The 15323-nt window shown below is 47.6% G+C and overlaps 1 protein-coding gene across 5 annotated transcripts in view; it reads right to left on the bottom strand.

Moving 5' to 3' along the window:
- Positions 1-12693, bottom strand: part of ADCK1 (aarF domain containing kinase 1) — a 135442-nt gene extending 122749 nt beyond the window's left edge. For 3 of the 5 annotated variants that reach the window (XM_054447556.2, XM_054447559.2, XM_054447560.2), the window contains exon 1: positions 12582-12678. The gene's annotated coding sequence lies outside the window, so the exon portion shown is untranslated. Of the gene's footprint in view, positions 1-12581 lie in introns of all 5 variants that reach the window. The other 2 variants (XM_054447557.2, XM_054447558.2) reach the window with 1 other exon arrangement.
- Positions 12694-15323: the final 2630 nt, after the last annotated feature.

The raw sequence follows: 15323 nt of genomic DNA, 5'->3' as shown, positions 1-15323 counted from the left end.
GGAGGTTGCAGTGAGCTAAGATCACGCCCTTGCACTCTAGCCTGGGCAACAAGAGTGAAACTCCGTCTCAAAAAAAAATTTTTAAGAAACTCATTTCTTTCCCTAAACACAAATGCTCAATCTCTCCCAACTCCTGGGATCAGTTCCTATCTCTGCAAGAATGAGATTGTGACTTTGTAAATAAAAAGAATATGCAGCCAGGCATGGTGACTCATATCTGTAACCCCAGCACTTTGGGAGGCCGAGGCAGGCAGATCACTTGAGCCCAGGAGTTCGAGACTAGCCTGGCCAATATGGCAAAACCCCATCTCTACTAAAAATACAAAAACTAGCCAGGCATGGTGGCTCACCCCTGTAATCCCAGCTACTCAGGTGGCTAAAGCACGAGAATTGCTTGAACTCAGGAGGCAGAAGTTGCAGTGAGCTAAGATCACGCTACTGCACTCCAGCCTGGGTGAAAGAATGAAACTCTGTCTCAAAAAAAAGAATATGCAGTAGTATGCACAATAGCCAAGATGCAGAAACAACCTAAGTGTCCATCCACAAATGGATGAAGAAATTGTGAAATATATATATACACACACACACTATGGAATATTATCCAGCCATAAAAAGGAAGGAAGCCTGCCATTGGTGACAACACGGATGAACCTAGAGAACATTTTGCTAAGTGAAATAAGCCAGACACAGAAAGACAAATACTGCATGATCTCACTCTTAGGTGGAATCTAAAGAAGTCAAACTCTTAGAGGCAGAGGTTAGAATGGTGGTTACCAGGGGCTGGGAGTTTGAGGGAAATTAGGCGATATTGGTCAAAGGGTACAAAGTTTCAGTTACAAGATGAATAAGTTCTGGGGAATCTAATGTACAACATGGAACCTCTAGTTAATACTACTGTATTGTTTACTTGAAATTTGCTAAGAGAGCAGATCTTAAGTGTCCTCACCACACACACACAAAAGGGTAACTATCTGAGGTGATGGATATGTTGACTGATTGTGGTAATCATTACACAGTACCCATATATCAAATCATCAAGTTGTACACCTTAAATAGATACAATTATTTGTCAATTACACCTCAATAAAGCTGGAAAATAATACATTAATAAATTAAAACCTTGCTTTCTAGCATGCTCTTTATTTCCTTGCTATTTCTCTTTATTTTATGAAAATTTCCCTGTCCCCATTTTATTATGCCAATATTTTAATAAGCCAAGGATTATTTTTGGGTGTTGTCATTGTTGTTCTTGTTGTTGTTGCTATTGAGACAGGGGTTTACTCTGCCACCCAGGCTAGAGCGCAGTGGCGCGATCACAGCTCACTGCAGCCTCAACTTCCTGGGCTCAGGCAATCCTCCCACCTCAGCCCCCCAAGTAGCTGGTACCATAGGCACAAACCACCATGTCCGGCTAATATTTTTCTGTATCAATTTTGTAGTGACAGGGTCAATCTATGTTGCTCAAGTTGGTCTTGAACTCCTGGACTCAAGCAATCTTCCCACCTCGGTCTCCCAAAGTGCTGGGATTACAGGCGTTGAGCCACTGCACCTAGGCAAGGATTCTTTTTGGACAGGAGAGTGTAGTGACTGAGATCATGAACTCTGGAGTCTTATCAGCCCAGGTTTGAGTCCTGGCATGGCCACTTATGAACTGGGTGACCATAGGCAAGCTGCTAAATCTCTCTGAACCTCGTGATCTCGTCCATACACAATGGGGATAACAGCAATACCTGCTTGATGGAGTGATGGGAAATGAGATAAATCATGTAAAATGCTTAGCAAGGTGCCACCTACACAGTAAGAACTCAAGAGTGGCAGATGCTATTATCCTCCATTATTAGCATTAGTATTATTATCATTATTATTATCTCCTCACCCAGTGCCAGGCTTTAACAAATGCTCCCCTGCCTATCAGCTCCCAGAGGAATTCTGCACACCCTACTTCCAACATTCTAGGTGGCCCCCACTTAACCCTACCCTTTCTCCTTGCTCTCTACACCCTCAGCCTGGAGTATTTTCTGCTGAAACGGGCAATAGGCTCACCCTCTACTTTGTTTCCACCGAGACACAGGTCCCTAATCAGATCCAGAAACTGACCTTAAATTAGACTGAGTGACTTAAGCTCCTTACACAGCTTCCTTCTTCAGTCAAGATCATGAGAGTGATCCAGGGACCCTTCCGGTGGGCATCCAGAGAAGCCCACATTAGGAAGGCAGTATGAAGAGACCGTGGGTAAAGAACCCAGCCTTGCCAGGCACGGTGGCTCACGCCTGTAATCCCAGCACTTTGGGAAGCCGAGGCAGGCAGATCACGAGGTCAGAAGATCGAGATCATCCTGGCTAACATGGTGAAACCCTGTCTCTACTAAAAATACAAAAAAATTAGCCAGCGTGATGGGGGGCACCTGTAGTCCCAGCTACTTGGGAGGCTGAGGCAGGAGAATGGCATGAACCCGGAAGGCATAGCTTGCAGTGAGATGAAATCGTGCCACTGCACTCCAGCCTGACAGACAGAGCGAGACTCCGTCTCAAAAAAAAAAAAAAGAACCCAGCCTCTGAACACCTTGAGTAAGTCACAACTCCTTGCAGCTTCTGCATAATTATCTATGAAGGGGAGCTCTTGAGAGTACCCACCTTCTAGGGTCATTGTAAGAATTAACTGGCCAGGCATGGTGGCTCATGCCATTAAGCCCAGCACTTTGGGAGGCCAAGGTGGGAAGGTTGCTTGAGTCCAGGAGTTCAAGACTAGCCTGAAGAACACAGCAAGACGTCATCTCTACAAACAATAAAAAAGTTAGCTGGGCATGGTGGTGTGTCCCCGAACTCCCAGCTACCCGGGAGGCTGAGGTAGTAGGATCACTTAAGCCTGGAAGGTCGAGGCTGCAGTGAGTGTAGTAGTGAGTGCCACCACACTTACCCTAGGCAACAGAGCAAGACTCAAGGAAAAAAAAAAAAAAGTAATTAACTGAATACTACTTTAAGGCAATGCCTGACATACCCAGTAAATGAGACTCTCTTGTAATTTTTTTTTTTTTTTTTTGAGACAGAGTCTCACTCTGTCACCCAGGCTGGAGCGCATTGGTGTGATCTCGGCTCACTGCAGCCTCCGCCTCCTGGGTTCAAGTGATTCTCCTGCCTCAGCCTCCTGAGTAGCTGGGACAACAGGCAGGTGCCACCACACCCGGCTAATTTTTTTTGTATTTTTATTAGAGAAGAGGTTTCACCATGTTGGTCAGGCTGTTCTCGAACTCCTGGCCTCAGGTGATACTCCCACCTTGGCCTCCCAAAGTGCTGGGATTACAGGCCTGAACCACCACACCCAGCCTCTCTTGTGATTTTAAACCTCATTTATTTGTTTCTGAAAAGTCAAAGAGCTTATGAAAAACTCCTAGCACCTAAGGAACCAGGATTTGGCATAACCTCAAATAATTAATAAACAGGGAGGCCAGGCACAGTGGCTCACGCCTGTAATCCCAGCACTTTGGGAGGCCAGCAGGCAGATCACCTGAGGTCAGGAGTTCAAGACCAGCCTGGCCAACATGGCGAAACGCTGTCTCTACTAAAAATGCAAAAATTAGCCAGGCGTGGTGCTGGGCATCTGTAATCCTAGCTACTCAGGAGGCTGAGGCAGGAGAATCGCTTGAACCCGGGAGGCGGTAGTTGTAGTGAGCCAAGGTCATGCCATTGCACTCCAGCCTGGGCAACAAGAGCCAAACTCTATTTCAAAAAATGTTTTGTATTAAAAAATAAAACATAAACAGGGGAAGTAGGCCATCATATCTTGCCTAAACTACTCAACCATTCTCCATTCCAAACTGACTTCTCCATATCCCATCTAATCTTCATTCTGCCACTCAGGTTATCATGGTCATCCTCAAGTGTATTCATACCATTCCTATCACCTCTCCACCTACCACAAAGCCCAAACTCCTTGCAAGACACTCAAGGCCCACCAAATTCTTACCCCAACTTACCTTTCCAGCCTTTTTCTCCCAAAATATACCTCCACACTCAATCCCTCATTATCCTTCCATGAAGCTTCTTGTGAGCCAATCACTCAGAATTCCTCATTCATTCCTCACTAGTCTAATTATATACTGCTTTTATGGATAATGATTGGGTCTTATATCTGCCCTCTCCACTAGATCCAAAAGGAAGAATCTGTTAACAAATAAATGAATAAATAACTGTAGTGGGCCAGGTGCAGTGGCTCACGCCTGTAATCCCAACACTTTGGGAGGCCAAGGCGAGTGGATCACCTGAGGTCAGGAGTTCAAGACAAGCCTGGCCAGCATGGTGAAACTCCGTCTCTACTAAAAATACAAAAATTAATCGGGCGTGATGGTGGGCGCCTGTAATCCCAGCTACTCGGGAGGCTTAAGCAGGAGAATCGTTTGAACCCAGGAGGCAGAGGTTGCAGTGAGCTGAGATCGCGCCATTGCACTCCAGCCTAGGCAACAAGAATGAAACCCTGTCTCAAAATAAATTAATAAATAAATAAATGTAGTGAATGTCTATAATTTTATGTTGCCTTGGCATCCATTTTGAACATAGTTTTAACTTTCTAAGGCCAGAGGCATGTCAAACCCTTGACAGTTTCAGTTCTCTACCTCCTCCCAGTTCCTCAATGTGATTGATCCAGAAATCTGCCTTAGACAATGCCTCTTGGTGACCACCCCACTATGGGACAGCTACCTACAACCTACTTGAATCACCCCACCGACCTGCACACCCAGCATAGACTGTGCAGATATACCACAGTGACCACCCCTCAGTCACTGTGTGACTCCACAGAACTCATGCCTGCTTATTGTAAACCCACCAATTAGAACTCCCCATGAGAAATCTGCCTGGCTTAACACTCTGGACCCCAAAAAAGGCTTTGGTGCACAGGTCTCCTCTCTTGATCTCTCTCTCCTCGCTCCCACTCACCTGCTGGGTGAGCTCCCTGCTGTCTCCAGGCTTCCTATCCACCCTCACGGGCACCCTTTTCTCCAGTGGATCTGTCAGGAAAGGCTTCTGTTATTTCGTATGTTTTGTTGCGCTGCCTGTGTCTGTGTGTCACTTGACCAACACTCCTGAAGCCAATTTCTGTCTTGGTCAGGTCTCTCTTAGAGAGTGACTCTTAGGCCAGGAGTGTTGGCTCATGCCTGTAATCCCAGCACTTTGAGAGGCTGAGGCGGGTGGATCACTTGAGGTCAGGAGTTCAAGACCAGCCTGGCCAACATGGGAAAACCTCGTCTCTACTAAAAATACAAAAATTGCCGGGCATGGTGGTTCACGCCTGTAATCCCAGCACTTTGGGAGGCTGAGGTAGGTGGATCACCTGAGGTCGGGAGTTCAAGACCAGCCTGACCAACATGGAGAAACCCCGTCTCTACTAAAAATACAAAATTAGCCGGGCGTGGTGGCACATGCCTGTAATCCCAGCTACTCGGGAGGCTGAGGCAGGAGAACTGCCTGAACCCCAGAGGCGGAGGTTGCGGTGAGCCTAGATCATGCCATCGCACTCCAGCCTGGGCAACAAGGGCAAAACTCCACATCAAAAAAAAAACGAAAATTAGCTGGGCATGGTGGCGCACGGCTATAAGCCCAGCTACTCAGGAGGCTGAGGCAGGAGAATCACTTGAACCAGGGAGGTGGAGGTTGCAGTGAACCGAGATCACACCAGCCTGGGCAACAGAGTAAGACTCTGTCTCAAAAAAAAAAAAAAAGAGAGAGAGTGGCTATCTTAGGCCGGGCACAGTGGCTCATGCCTATAATCCCAACACTTTGGGAGGCTGAGTCGGGTGGATCATTTGAGGTCAGGAGTTCAAGACCAGCCCAGGCAACATGGTAAAACACCATCTCTCCTAAAAATACAAAAATTAGCTGGGTATGATGGCATGCACCTGTAGTCCCAGCTACTCAGGAGGCTGAGGTACAAGAATCACTTGAACCCAGGAGAAGGAGGTTGCAGTGAGCTGGGACCATGTCACTGCACTCCAGCCTGGGTGACAAAGCAATACTCTGTCTAAAAAAAGAGTGGCTATCTTGGGGGAATAACCTGGACACAGGTCAGATGAGCCACAGGGTGTCTGCCAGTTTAAACAAACCTACTGTGGGAGAGACACCTAGGCACAAGCTAGACACAGGCATTAGGCTGTCTAGCAGGATAAAGAAGTACTCCACGAAAGGCACCCTGAAAAAGTCCACGACCAAAGCCCTTGGATTCCAGGCAAGGCAGAGCTAGCTCTCTCTGGAGAGAGACCTCAAGACCAAATTAAGAGCAAATACAATACCACTGATAACTGAAACCACCTTCACAAAATTATGAGAGTAAGAAAATCTGCCGTAGTTGACGCCATCTTGCTTCTGACCTCCAACCTGTCCTTGCTCACTCCTGGGTGTAGACCAAGCCAACTTTGGGAGGAATATAGTTTATAGTTTAATTTGAAAGCAAGGATGATAACCATCTCTCCCTAAAACTAATCCCTCTTGCTCAGAGACCTAAAACCACCTTTGTAAAACTAATGAGGCCAGGTGCAGCGAGTGGCTCACACCTGTAATCCCAACACTTTGGGAGGCTGAGGTGGGAAGATCACTTGAGCTCAGGAGTCGAAACCAGATGGGGCAACATAGTGAGACCTCATCTCTCAAACTCCTGACCTCGAGCAATCCGCCCACCTCAGCCTCCCAGAGTGCTGGGATTACAGATGTGAGCCACTGCACCCAGCAACAAGACCTCATCGCTTTAAAAAAAAAAAAAAAAAAAAAAGCCATAAGAATAGGATTATGGGAGGAACCAGAACTCTGTTAAAATGTAGCATAGTTTCTATAATCCCTTACTGCTCAGGAGTCATGTGATCAGAGGTCACAAGATTTGTGACTTTCCTAATTGTTCCCATAGAATGTATAAACATCACTATTGTAGAACCTAAGATTGGGAAGTTTTTTGAGATTTTTTTCAGACTGAGCCCCCTGGACAAGGTCTTACGTGGTCTAACTCTCAATTTCCTCTAGGTTCTCAGGCACTGCCACTTTCCCCTTCACTTATTCTACTCCAAACACACGGGCCTCTGTGCCATTCCTCAAACATGCCAGGCATGTTCTGACCTCCCAGAGCTTTTGCACTTGCTGTTCTCTGTCTAGAACAGAGGTTGACAAATATTTTTCTATAAAGAGCCATATAAGAGTAATTTTTGGGCCAGCACGGTAGCTCACGCCCATAATCCCAACACTTTGGGAGGCCGAGGCAGGTGGATCACTTGAGGTTAGGAGTTTGAAACCAGCCTGGCTGACGTGGTGAAGCCCTGTCTCTACTAAAAATACAAAACTTAGCCAAGCATAGTGGCAGGTGCCTATAATCCCAGTTACTCGGAAGGCTGAGGCAGGAGAATCACTTGAACCTGGGAGGCAGAGGTTGCGGTGAGCCAAGATCGCGCCACTGCACTCCAGACCGGGCAACAGGGCAAGACTCTGTCTCAAAAAAAAAAAAAAAGAATGCAAAGCCAAAAATGACTTTTTTTTTTTTTTTTTTTTTTTTGAGACACAGTTTCACTCTTCTTGCCCAGGCTGAAGTGCAGTGGCGTGATCTCGGCTCACCGCAACCTCCGCCTCCAGGGTTCAAGCGATTCTCCTGCCTCAGCCTCCTGAGTAGCTGGGATTGCAGGCATGTGCCACCACGTCCGGCTAATTTTGTATTTTTAGTAAAGACAGGGTTTCTCCATGTTGGTCAGGCTGGTCTCAAACTCCCGACCTCAGGTGATCCGTCTACCCCAGCCTCCCAAAATGCTGGGATGACAAGCGTGAGCCACCATGCCCAGCCTTCGCTTTGCATTCTATAACATCTCTGACACATCTACTCAACTCTGCATTGTGGCACAAGGCAACCACAGAGGATGTATAAAGTAATAGGTATGGCCAGAATTGACCCTCAGGCTGTCATTTGCCAAACCCTGGCCTAGCACATAGGGGGCGCTCCAAAAGCATTTACTGAACGAATCGATCAATGAATGGACAAACTACAGCCAGTGAGGCCTGAGGCTTGTGCAGAGCAAGGAACAATGCAGGTACCCAGGTGAAAACAACATGCCCTGGGCTGACAATTCATCACCAACACCCCATCCCACCCCAACACCACCTCCCAGCCCCTGCCTCCCCTGAACCTCCTCTTCCTGTTACACCAACCTCCACACCTGTCCCCTGTATGCAACGAGGCCACCCCTACCCTTGAGACCACCTCTGGGTGGGAAGTGACAGAGAAGCAGACACAACTCTCGAAACCCTGTTTTCGTGCAAATGTCCTCAGTAATAAAAGAGATGGAAATTGAAATACATAAAATAGATGATACAAGAGCCGAATGGCATCTAAATAGACTGGAGCTGGAGTTTTCCATAAGGTGTCCCTGAGTCTTTAACATGCAAATGAGTTGCTTCCCTCGGGGTATTGTAAAAGACTCTGTCAGGCGTGAAATATGTCTGTCAATTGAAAACATCTTTCCTTATTAAACCCTTTGTTAATGAATCACCTGCCCTGTTCTGCTTACTCGCCTTTTTGACTTTCACCTGAGTCACCTCTCCTAACAGTACATAACTTACAGGGGGTCTGAGGCCACCAAAACCCTTAAACCTAATCACTAGATAATAACACTAGCAATAACTAGCCTTTATATTAAAATAGAGCCCTTTACACTCAACTCATTAGCTATTCCACACAACCCAGTGAGGAGAGACAAATATTATTACCATCCCCAGGTATAAATGAGGAAACCAAGGAGCAGAGAGGGTGAGAGATTTGTCCCAGGTGGCTCAGCTAGTAAAATGGCTAAGAGCTTGAGCAGGGCCTTCCCACTCATTCCAAGTATTCAGCCCTTCTCTTTATGACAGGTAACATCTTTGATAGGAACACCTGGACTCCTGTTCACTAAAGTCCTTACTGCTGTTCTCAAGTAAATGCAACTGTTGCTGTGGGCAGAGACTATGATTTCTGACCCAGTGCCAGGCATGTGGGAGGCACTGTTTGGAGCCCCCAAAATGAACAGGATATCACAAGATCAACCAATGCCTCCCACTAGAAACAAGCCATTTCAGTCTATCAAATGTTTAGGAGAGCTGGAAAGCTGACATGGCTGTTTTATTGTCAAATCAATGACAAGAATGAAATCCATCTCGCTGGACCATAGGAAACACCCCAGTGTGTTATGAAAATGAAGCAACAGGAGAGTCTGGGACGTATAAATGGGAAGCTGATGGTCACACGAAATGTCCATCCCCTCGACAGAACTAAATTGGAAACCAAGCACTTACTGCTCATCGGAGTCAGTGACTAGCTAGGCCTTTTCAGTTTCCATCCATTGGCAGCCCTCTCCCTATGCCACATTTCAGGACTAAAGGCCTGGAATCACCTCTCCCTGTTTGGTGCACAAATGAGAATTACCACACAGAAAAGGCACTTAGGTCTCTAGTTCCATGAAAAGTGACCATGGCCTCCTCCCATTTCCTAGAGAGACTATTAGACCAATGAGCATTATTTCTTCTAGTCTGCCCCCAAAACTGAAAAAAGACCCAAAAATACCCTTGGAGAGAGTGATCAGGTCTTCAGAAGAACCTGGTCCCTGATATGGATAGAAAGCACACAAAGTGGATGACACCATCATGCCTCAAGTCTGGAAAGATGCCAAAGACACCAAGTCAATAGCAAGGGACTGTGTGAAGTTGGCCTGAGCAGGTTTACAGTCTGCCCTCCCTAAGATAGTAATGTTGTCCAGTGCAGGAACCAAATTTTATTTATTTATTTATTTATTTATTTATTTATTTATTTATTTAGAGACGGAGTCTCGCTCTGTCGCCCAGGCTGGAGTGCAGTGGCGCAATCTCGGCTCACTGCAAGCTCCGCCTCCTGGGTTCACGCCATTCTCCTGCCTCAGCCTCCCAAGTAGCTGGGACTTCAGGCACCCGGCACCAAGCCCAGCTAATTTTTTTGTATTTTTTTAGTAGAGATTGTGTTTCACCGTGTTAGCCAGGATGGTCTCGATCTCCTGACCTCGTGATCCGGCAGCCTTGGCTTCCCAAAGTGGTGGGATTACAGGCGTGAGCCACCGCGCCCAGCTAGAAACCAAATTTTAATCAAACTCCCTTTCCTAGTGTTTGATGCCCAAGCACTCAAGGTCCTTAAATCAATGTTGATTAAATAAAGGAATCCCGGGAGGCTGAAGCAAGAGAATTGCTGGAATCTGAGACGCAGAGGCTGCAGTGAGCCAAGATCGTGCCACTGCACTCCAGCCTGGGTGACAGAGCGAGACTCCGTCTCAAAAAATGAAAAAAGGAATCCCTGACTGATGCCAAGGTCCCAGAGTGGACAACAAAAATAATTCTCACCCAGGCAAGGAATAGAAATTCTCCATTCAGTCCATCCTAGGGAAGGCAGACTGAGGGAGAATAGGGCAAAGCCAGATGCAAAGAGGAAGCAGCAGGTAAGAGAAGAGAGTGAGCTTCCAACGGGAGAGCTACAGTGCCAAGCACTTATTAGCTCATTAACTCACACAACTAGATTCCGAGGTGCATGCTATCGGAGCTTCAATCTATGGATAAGGAAGTGGTGTTTTAGAAAAGGTAGAAAACTTGGCCAAGGAGCTGGTAAGTGATGGAGGCAGAACTTGAATCCATATATGACTGCTCCCACCAAGAGAGGAAAAAGTGCACAAGAACAAGCAGCTTGCTGGGCCCTGAAATAGGCCACTGGAGTCCCTGCAACATGGAAACCTTAACCCAGGAGACATATTTAGTGAGCTACCCTGGTGAAGAAAGGGATGGCTGACCCAACTAATTTTTTTTTTTTTAGACGGAGTCTTGCTCAGTCGCCCAGGCTGGAGTGCAGTGACACGATCTTGGCTCACTGCAGCCTCCGTCTCCCGGGTTCAAGCTATTCTCCTCCTCAGCCTCCCAAGTAGCTGGGACTACAGGCACACACCACTACGCCCAGCTAATTTTTTTGTATTTTTGGTAGAAATGGGGTTTCACCATGTTGGCCAGGCTGGTATTGAACTCCTGACCTCAAGTGATTCGCCCACCTCAGCCTCCCAAAGTGCTGGGATTACAGGCGTGAGCCACCGCGCCCGGCCCCAACTATATTCTTATAGGTCCTTTGTCTGACAAGAAAATGACTGCATATCAGAAAGTAAGAATATGCACTCTCCTAGTACAGATCAAATTGCACATCCCTGAGGCCAGTTGAGAAATGGCCAAGCAAAGAATGACCCTATAAGGTAGAATATGATGTAACCAGGAAAAATGACAAGTATAGACTACATTAAAATCTGTATATAAATTAATATGGAGGGAGTTAACAGTGTACAAAGTAATATGCACATATTTACAATCACCAAAAAAGTAAAACTGGCAAATAAAGACAGAAAGACCCATAACCAGGTGTGAAGAGACAGTGCTTTAAGTTCACAGGATTTTTTTCCTATAAAGCAGTGGTACTCAACGTATGGTCCCCAGACCAACAGCAACTGCATCACTTGGGTGCATGTTAGAAACGCCAATTCTTGGTCCTCATACCAGACTTACAGAATCAGAAATGGGGGATGGGGTCCAGTATTGTGTGTTGTTACAAGCTCTCCAGGTGACTCTGGTGTATGCTAAAGTTTGAGAACCACTGTAGTAAGAAAATTATTTTATTTATTTTCCTTTTTTTCTTTTAATACAGACGTGAGTCTCACTATGTTGCCCAGCCTGGGGTTGAACTCCTGGCCTCAAGCAATCCTCCCATCTTGGCCTCCCAAAGTGCTGGGATTACAGTCATCAGCCACCACACCCAGCCCCAAGAAAATTATTAAATAAAACATATGAAGCCACAGATAAAGTCTAATTCACTTCAACTCTGCAAATATTTCTTGAGCACTCACTAAGTGCCAAGTATCATGGAGGTAATCAATAAATACTTGTTGAATGACTTTCTTGTTAGTAGAAAGTAAATGCCACTTAACCCTGGGAGAGGGCTGTTCTAGGTGTCTTATCTAAAGATTGCTCTCCACACACACTGGCTGCTGTTAGCACATATCTACTGCGTGATCTGGAAGCCCAGGGCCCTGCAAGATGCTGGAGATAAGCAGCGGTCTGGGGCACGTTCGCAAGACCGGGTGGAGGGCCAGGATATGTGCATTGCCCCTGCTCTTGCCCAGACCACGCTCCAGTTCCAGCTGCTTCTGCCTCAGAACTCACAGGGCCACCAGGGGGTGAAGGCGTCTGGGTGAGCCACCTCCGGCCCTCCTCCAGCTCTGCCCACTCGGGTGCCTGCAAGACTGTGCCACTGAAATGGACAGGCCACATGAAAGCCCACTGGTGTGCCAAGCTGGAGAAGTCACTGCAGGGGGGCGGGGCAATGCGAGGCACTCGAGCCACGTGGCCGCGCGCCGGGCCCAGGTGACAAGGTCATGGGGCTGTCCCTCCCGGCGCCCAGGGCGGCTGCATAGCCGGAGCAGAGGCCGACTCCCGGCGTCTCCACGCCGGTTCCCTCGCGCTCCACGCGCGGTGCGGCCCTGCCAGGCTGGTCGGCCCGAGCTCTGCGCCGGCCTCCGGCGAGCTGCCCCTACTCACCCCGAGGGAAGCAGAGCCGCGGCGCCCGGCTTCCGGCCTCAACCCGGTAGCGGGGAATTAGCTGGGAACCGTGCCGGGACAGCCACCTGACTGCGCTTGGCGAAGCCGAGGCGCGCGCGGCTTGCCGGGACTTGTAGTTCCTGGTTCCCCACGCCGCGATCCCGCGGACAGCACTGTGGAGGCACAGGGGTCTCGGGCTTACTCCGTCAGGTGGCCTTGTTGCTTTGCCAGGGCGACGGACTTGGAATCTTACTGAAATATTTTCTTCAAGACATTCTAACTAGGTCCTAGGTTCGTGTTTAATGAATGATGAAGTGGATTTGTAGATTTTTTTTTTTTTTTTGAGACTAAGTCTCGCTCTGTCGCCCAAGCAGTACAGCTAATTTTTGTATTTTTTTTAGAGATGGGGTTTCACCATGTTGGCCAGGCCGGTCTCGAACTCCTGACCTCAAATGATCTGCCCGCCTCAGCCTCCCAAAGTGCTGGGATTACAAGAGTGAGCCACCGCGCCTGGCCTTGTAGATTTTATTCATTCATTCATTCATTCATTCATTCATTCATTCATTCATTTTGAGACAGAGTCTCACTCTGTCGCCCAAGCTGGAGTGCAGTGGCGCCACCTCGCCTCACTGCAACCTCCGCCTCCCAGGTTCAAGTGATTCTCCTGCCTCAGCCTCCTGAGTAGCTGGGATTACAGGCGTGCACCACCACGCCCTGCTAATTTTTTGTATTTTTAGGAGAGACGGGGTTTCGCCATTTTGCCCAGGCTGGTCTTCAACTCCTGAACTCAGGCAATCCACCCGCCTCGACTTCCCAAAGTGCTGGGATTACAAGCCTGAGCCACCTCACCAGGCCATAGATTTTAAATAAGATATTGGAACTAGTAGGCAAAGAAGAAATTTACTGACAATTGATGTATGCTGGCCGGGCGGTGGCTCACGCCTGTAATCCCAGCATGCCAAGGCGAGCAGATCACCTGAGGTCAGGAGTTTGAGACCAACCTGACCAACATGGAGAAACCCCGTCTCTACTAATAATAGCAAAAATTAGCCAGGGCTAGTGGTGCCTGCCTGTAATCCCAGCTACTCAGGAGGCTGAGGCACTAGAAACCCGGGAGGCGGAAGTTGTGGTGAGCCAAGGTCACGCCATTGCACTCCAGCCTGGGCAACAACAGCGAAACTCTGTCTCAAAAATAATAATAATAATGCTGACTGGGCAGGATGCGGTAGCTCACACCTGTAATCCCAGCATTTTGGGAGGCTGAGGCGGGCAGATCACTTGAGGCTAGGGGTTGGAGACCAGCCAGGCCAACATAGTGAAACCCCCTTTCTACTAAAAATAGAAAAATTAAGCCGGGTGCGGTGGCTCATTCCTGTAATCCCAGCACTTTGGGAGGCCAAGGTGGGCTGACCACTTGAGGCCGGGAATTTGAGACCAGCCTGGCCAACATGGTGAAACCTGTCTCTACTAAAAATACAAAAATTAGCCTGGTGTGGTGGTGCACGTCTGGAATTTCAGCTACTCAGGAAGCTGAGGCAGGAGAATCCCTTGAATCCCGGAGGCAGAGGTTGCAGTGAGCTGAGATCACGCTGCTGCACTCCAGCCTGGGCAACAGAGTGAGACTCTGTCTCCAAAAAGAAAAAAAAGAAAAAGAAAAATTAGCCCAACATAGTGGCGGGCACCTGTTATCCCAACTACTTGGGAGACTGAGATGGAAGAATCACTTGAACCCGGGAGGCGGAGGTTGCAGTGAGCTGAGATTGGGCCACTGCACTCCAGCCTGGGCAACAGAGCAAGACTCGTCTCAAAATAAATAAATAAATATAATATGCTAGCTAATCTTAGTTATCTTTGGCCCTTATTCATTCATTCACTGATCTCTATTATCAAATGTTGACTTATAAGATGCACTTTGAAGACATGTATCCAAAACATTTCTCTTTTTCTTTTTGAGACAGGGTCTGGCTATGTTGCCCAAGCTGGAGTGTAGAGGCTCCATCACTGTAGCCTCAACCTCCTGTCCTCAAGGTACCCTCCTGCCTCAGCCAGTGGAGTAGCTGGGACTACAAGCACATACTGCCACGCCTGGCTAAATTTTTTAAATTTTTTCTCGAGAAAAGCTGGGGGGTGTGGTCTCACTATATTGCCCAGGCTGGTCTTGAATTTCTGTGCTAAACCATCCTCCGGCCTTGGCCTCCCAAAGTGCTGGGATTACAGGTGTGAGCCACCACGCCAGGCCTCAGACGTTTGTTTATTCTATAAACGTCTCTTGAGCTATTTTTTTCATGGGGGAATTAATCTATCAGTCTAATGCAATTCCAATCAAATTTCCAACATAATTTTTTCTGGACCTTCACAAACTAATCAAAAGTGTATATGAAAAAACAAAGGGCAGCGCAGTGGCTCGTGCCTGTAAGCCCAGCACTTTGGGAGGCTAAGGCAGGTGGATCAGTTGAGGTCAGGAGCTCAACACCAGCCTGGCCAACATGGTAAAACCCCGTCTCTACTAAAATACAAAAATTAGCCAGGCATGGTGGTGCACACCTGTAATCCCAGCTACTCAGCAGGCTGTGGCAAGAGAATCCCTGAACCCGGGAAACAAAGGTTGCAGTGAGCCAAGATCATACCACTGAACTCCAGCCTGGGTGACAGAGCGAGACTTCGTCTCAAAAAAAAAACAAAAAAACAAAAAAAACACCACTTTAGGGCAAAGCATAGCCAAAACACTCTTGAAGAAGAAAA

This window comes from Pongo pygmaeus, chromosome 15 (assembly GCF_028885625.2).
Source record: "Pongo pygmaeus isolate AG05252 chromosome 15, NHGRI_mPonPyg2-v2.0_pri, whole genome shotgun sequence".
Taxonomy (NCBI): domain Eukaryota; kingdom Metazoa; phylum Chordata; class Mammalia; order Primates; family Hominidae; genus Pongo; species Pongo pygmaeus.
The sequence above is the reverse complement of the archived record's forward strand: the minus strand, read 5'-3'. Positions and strand labels throughout refer to the sequence as shown.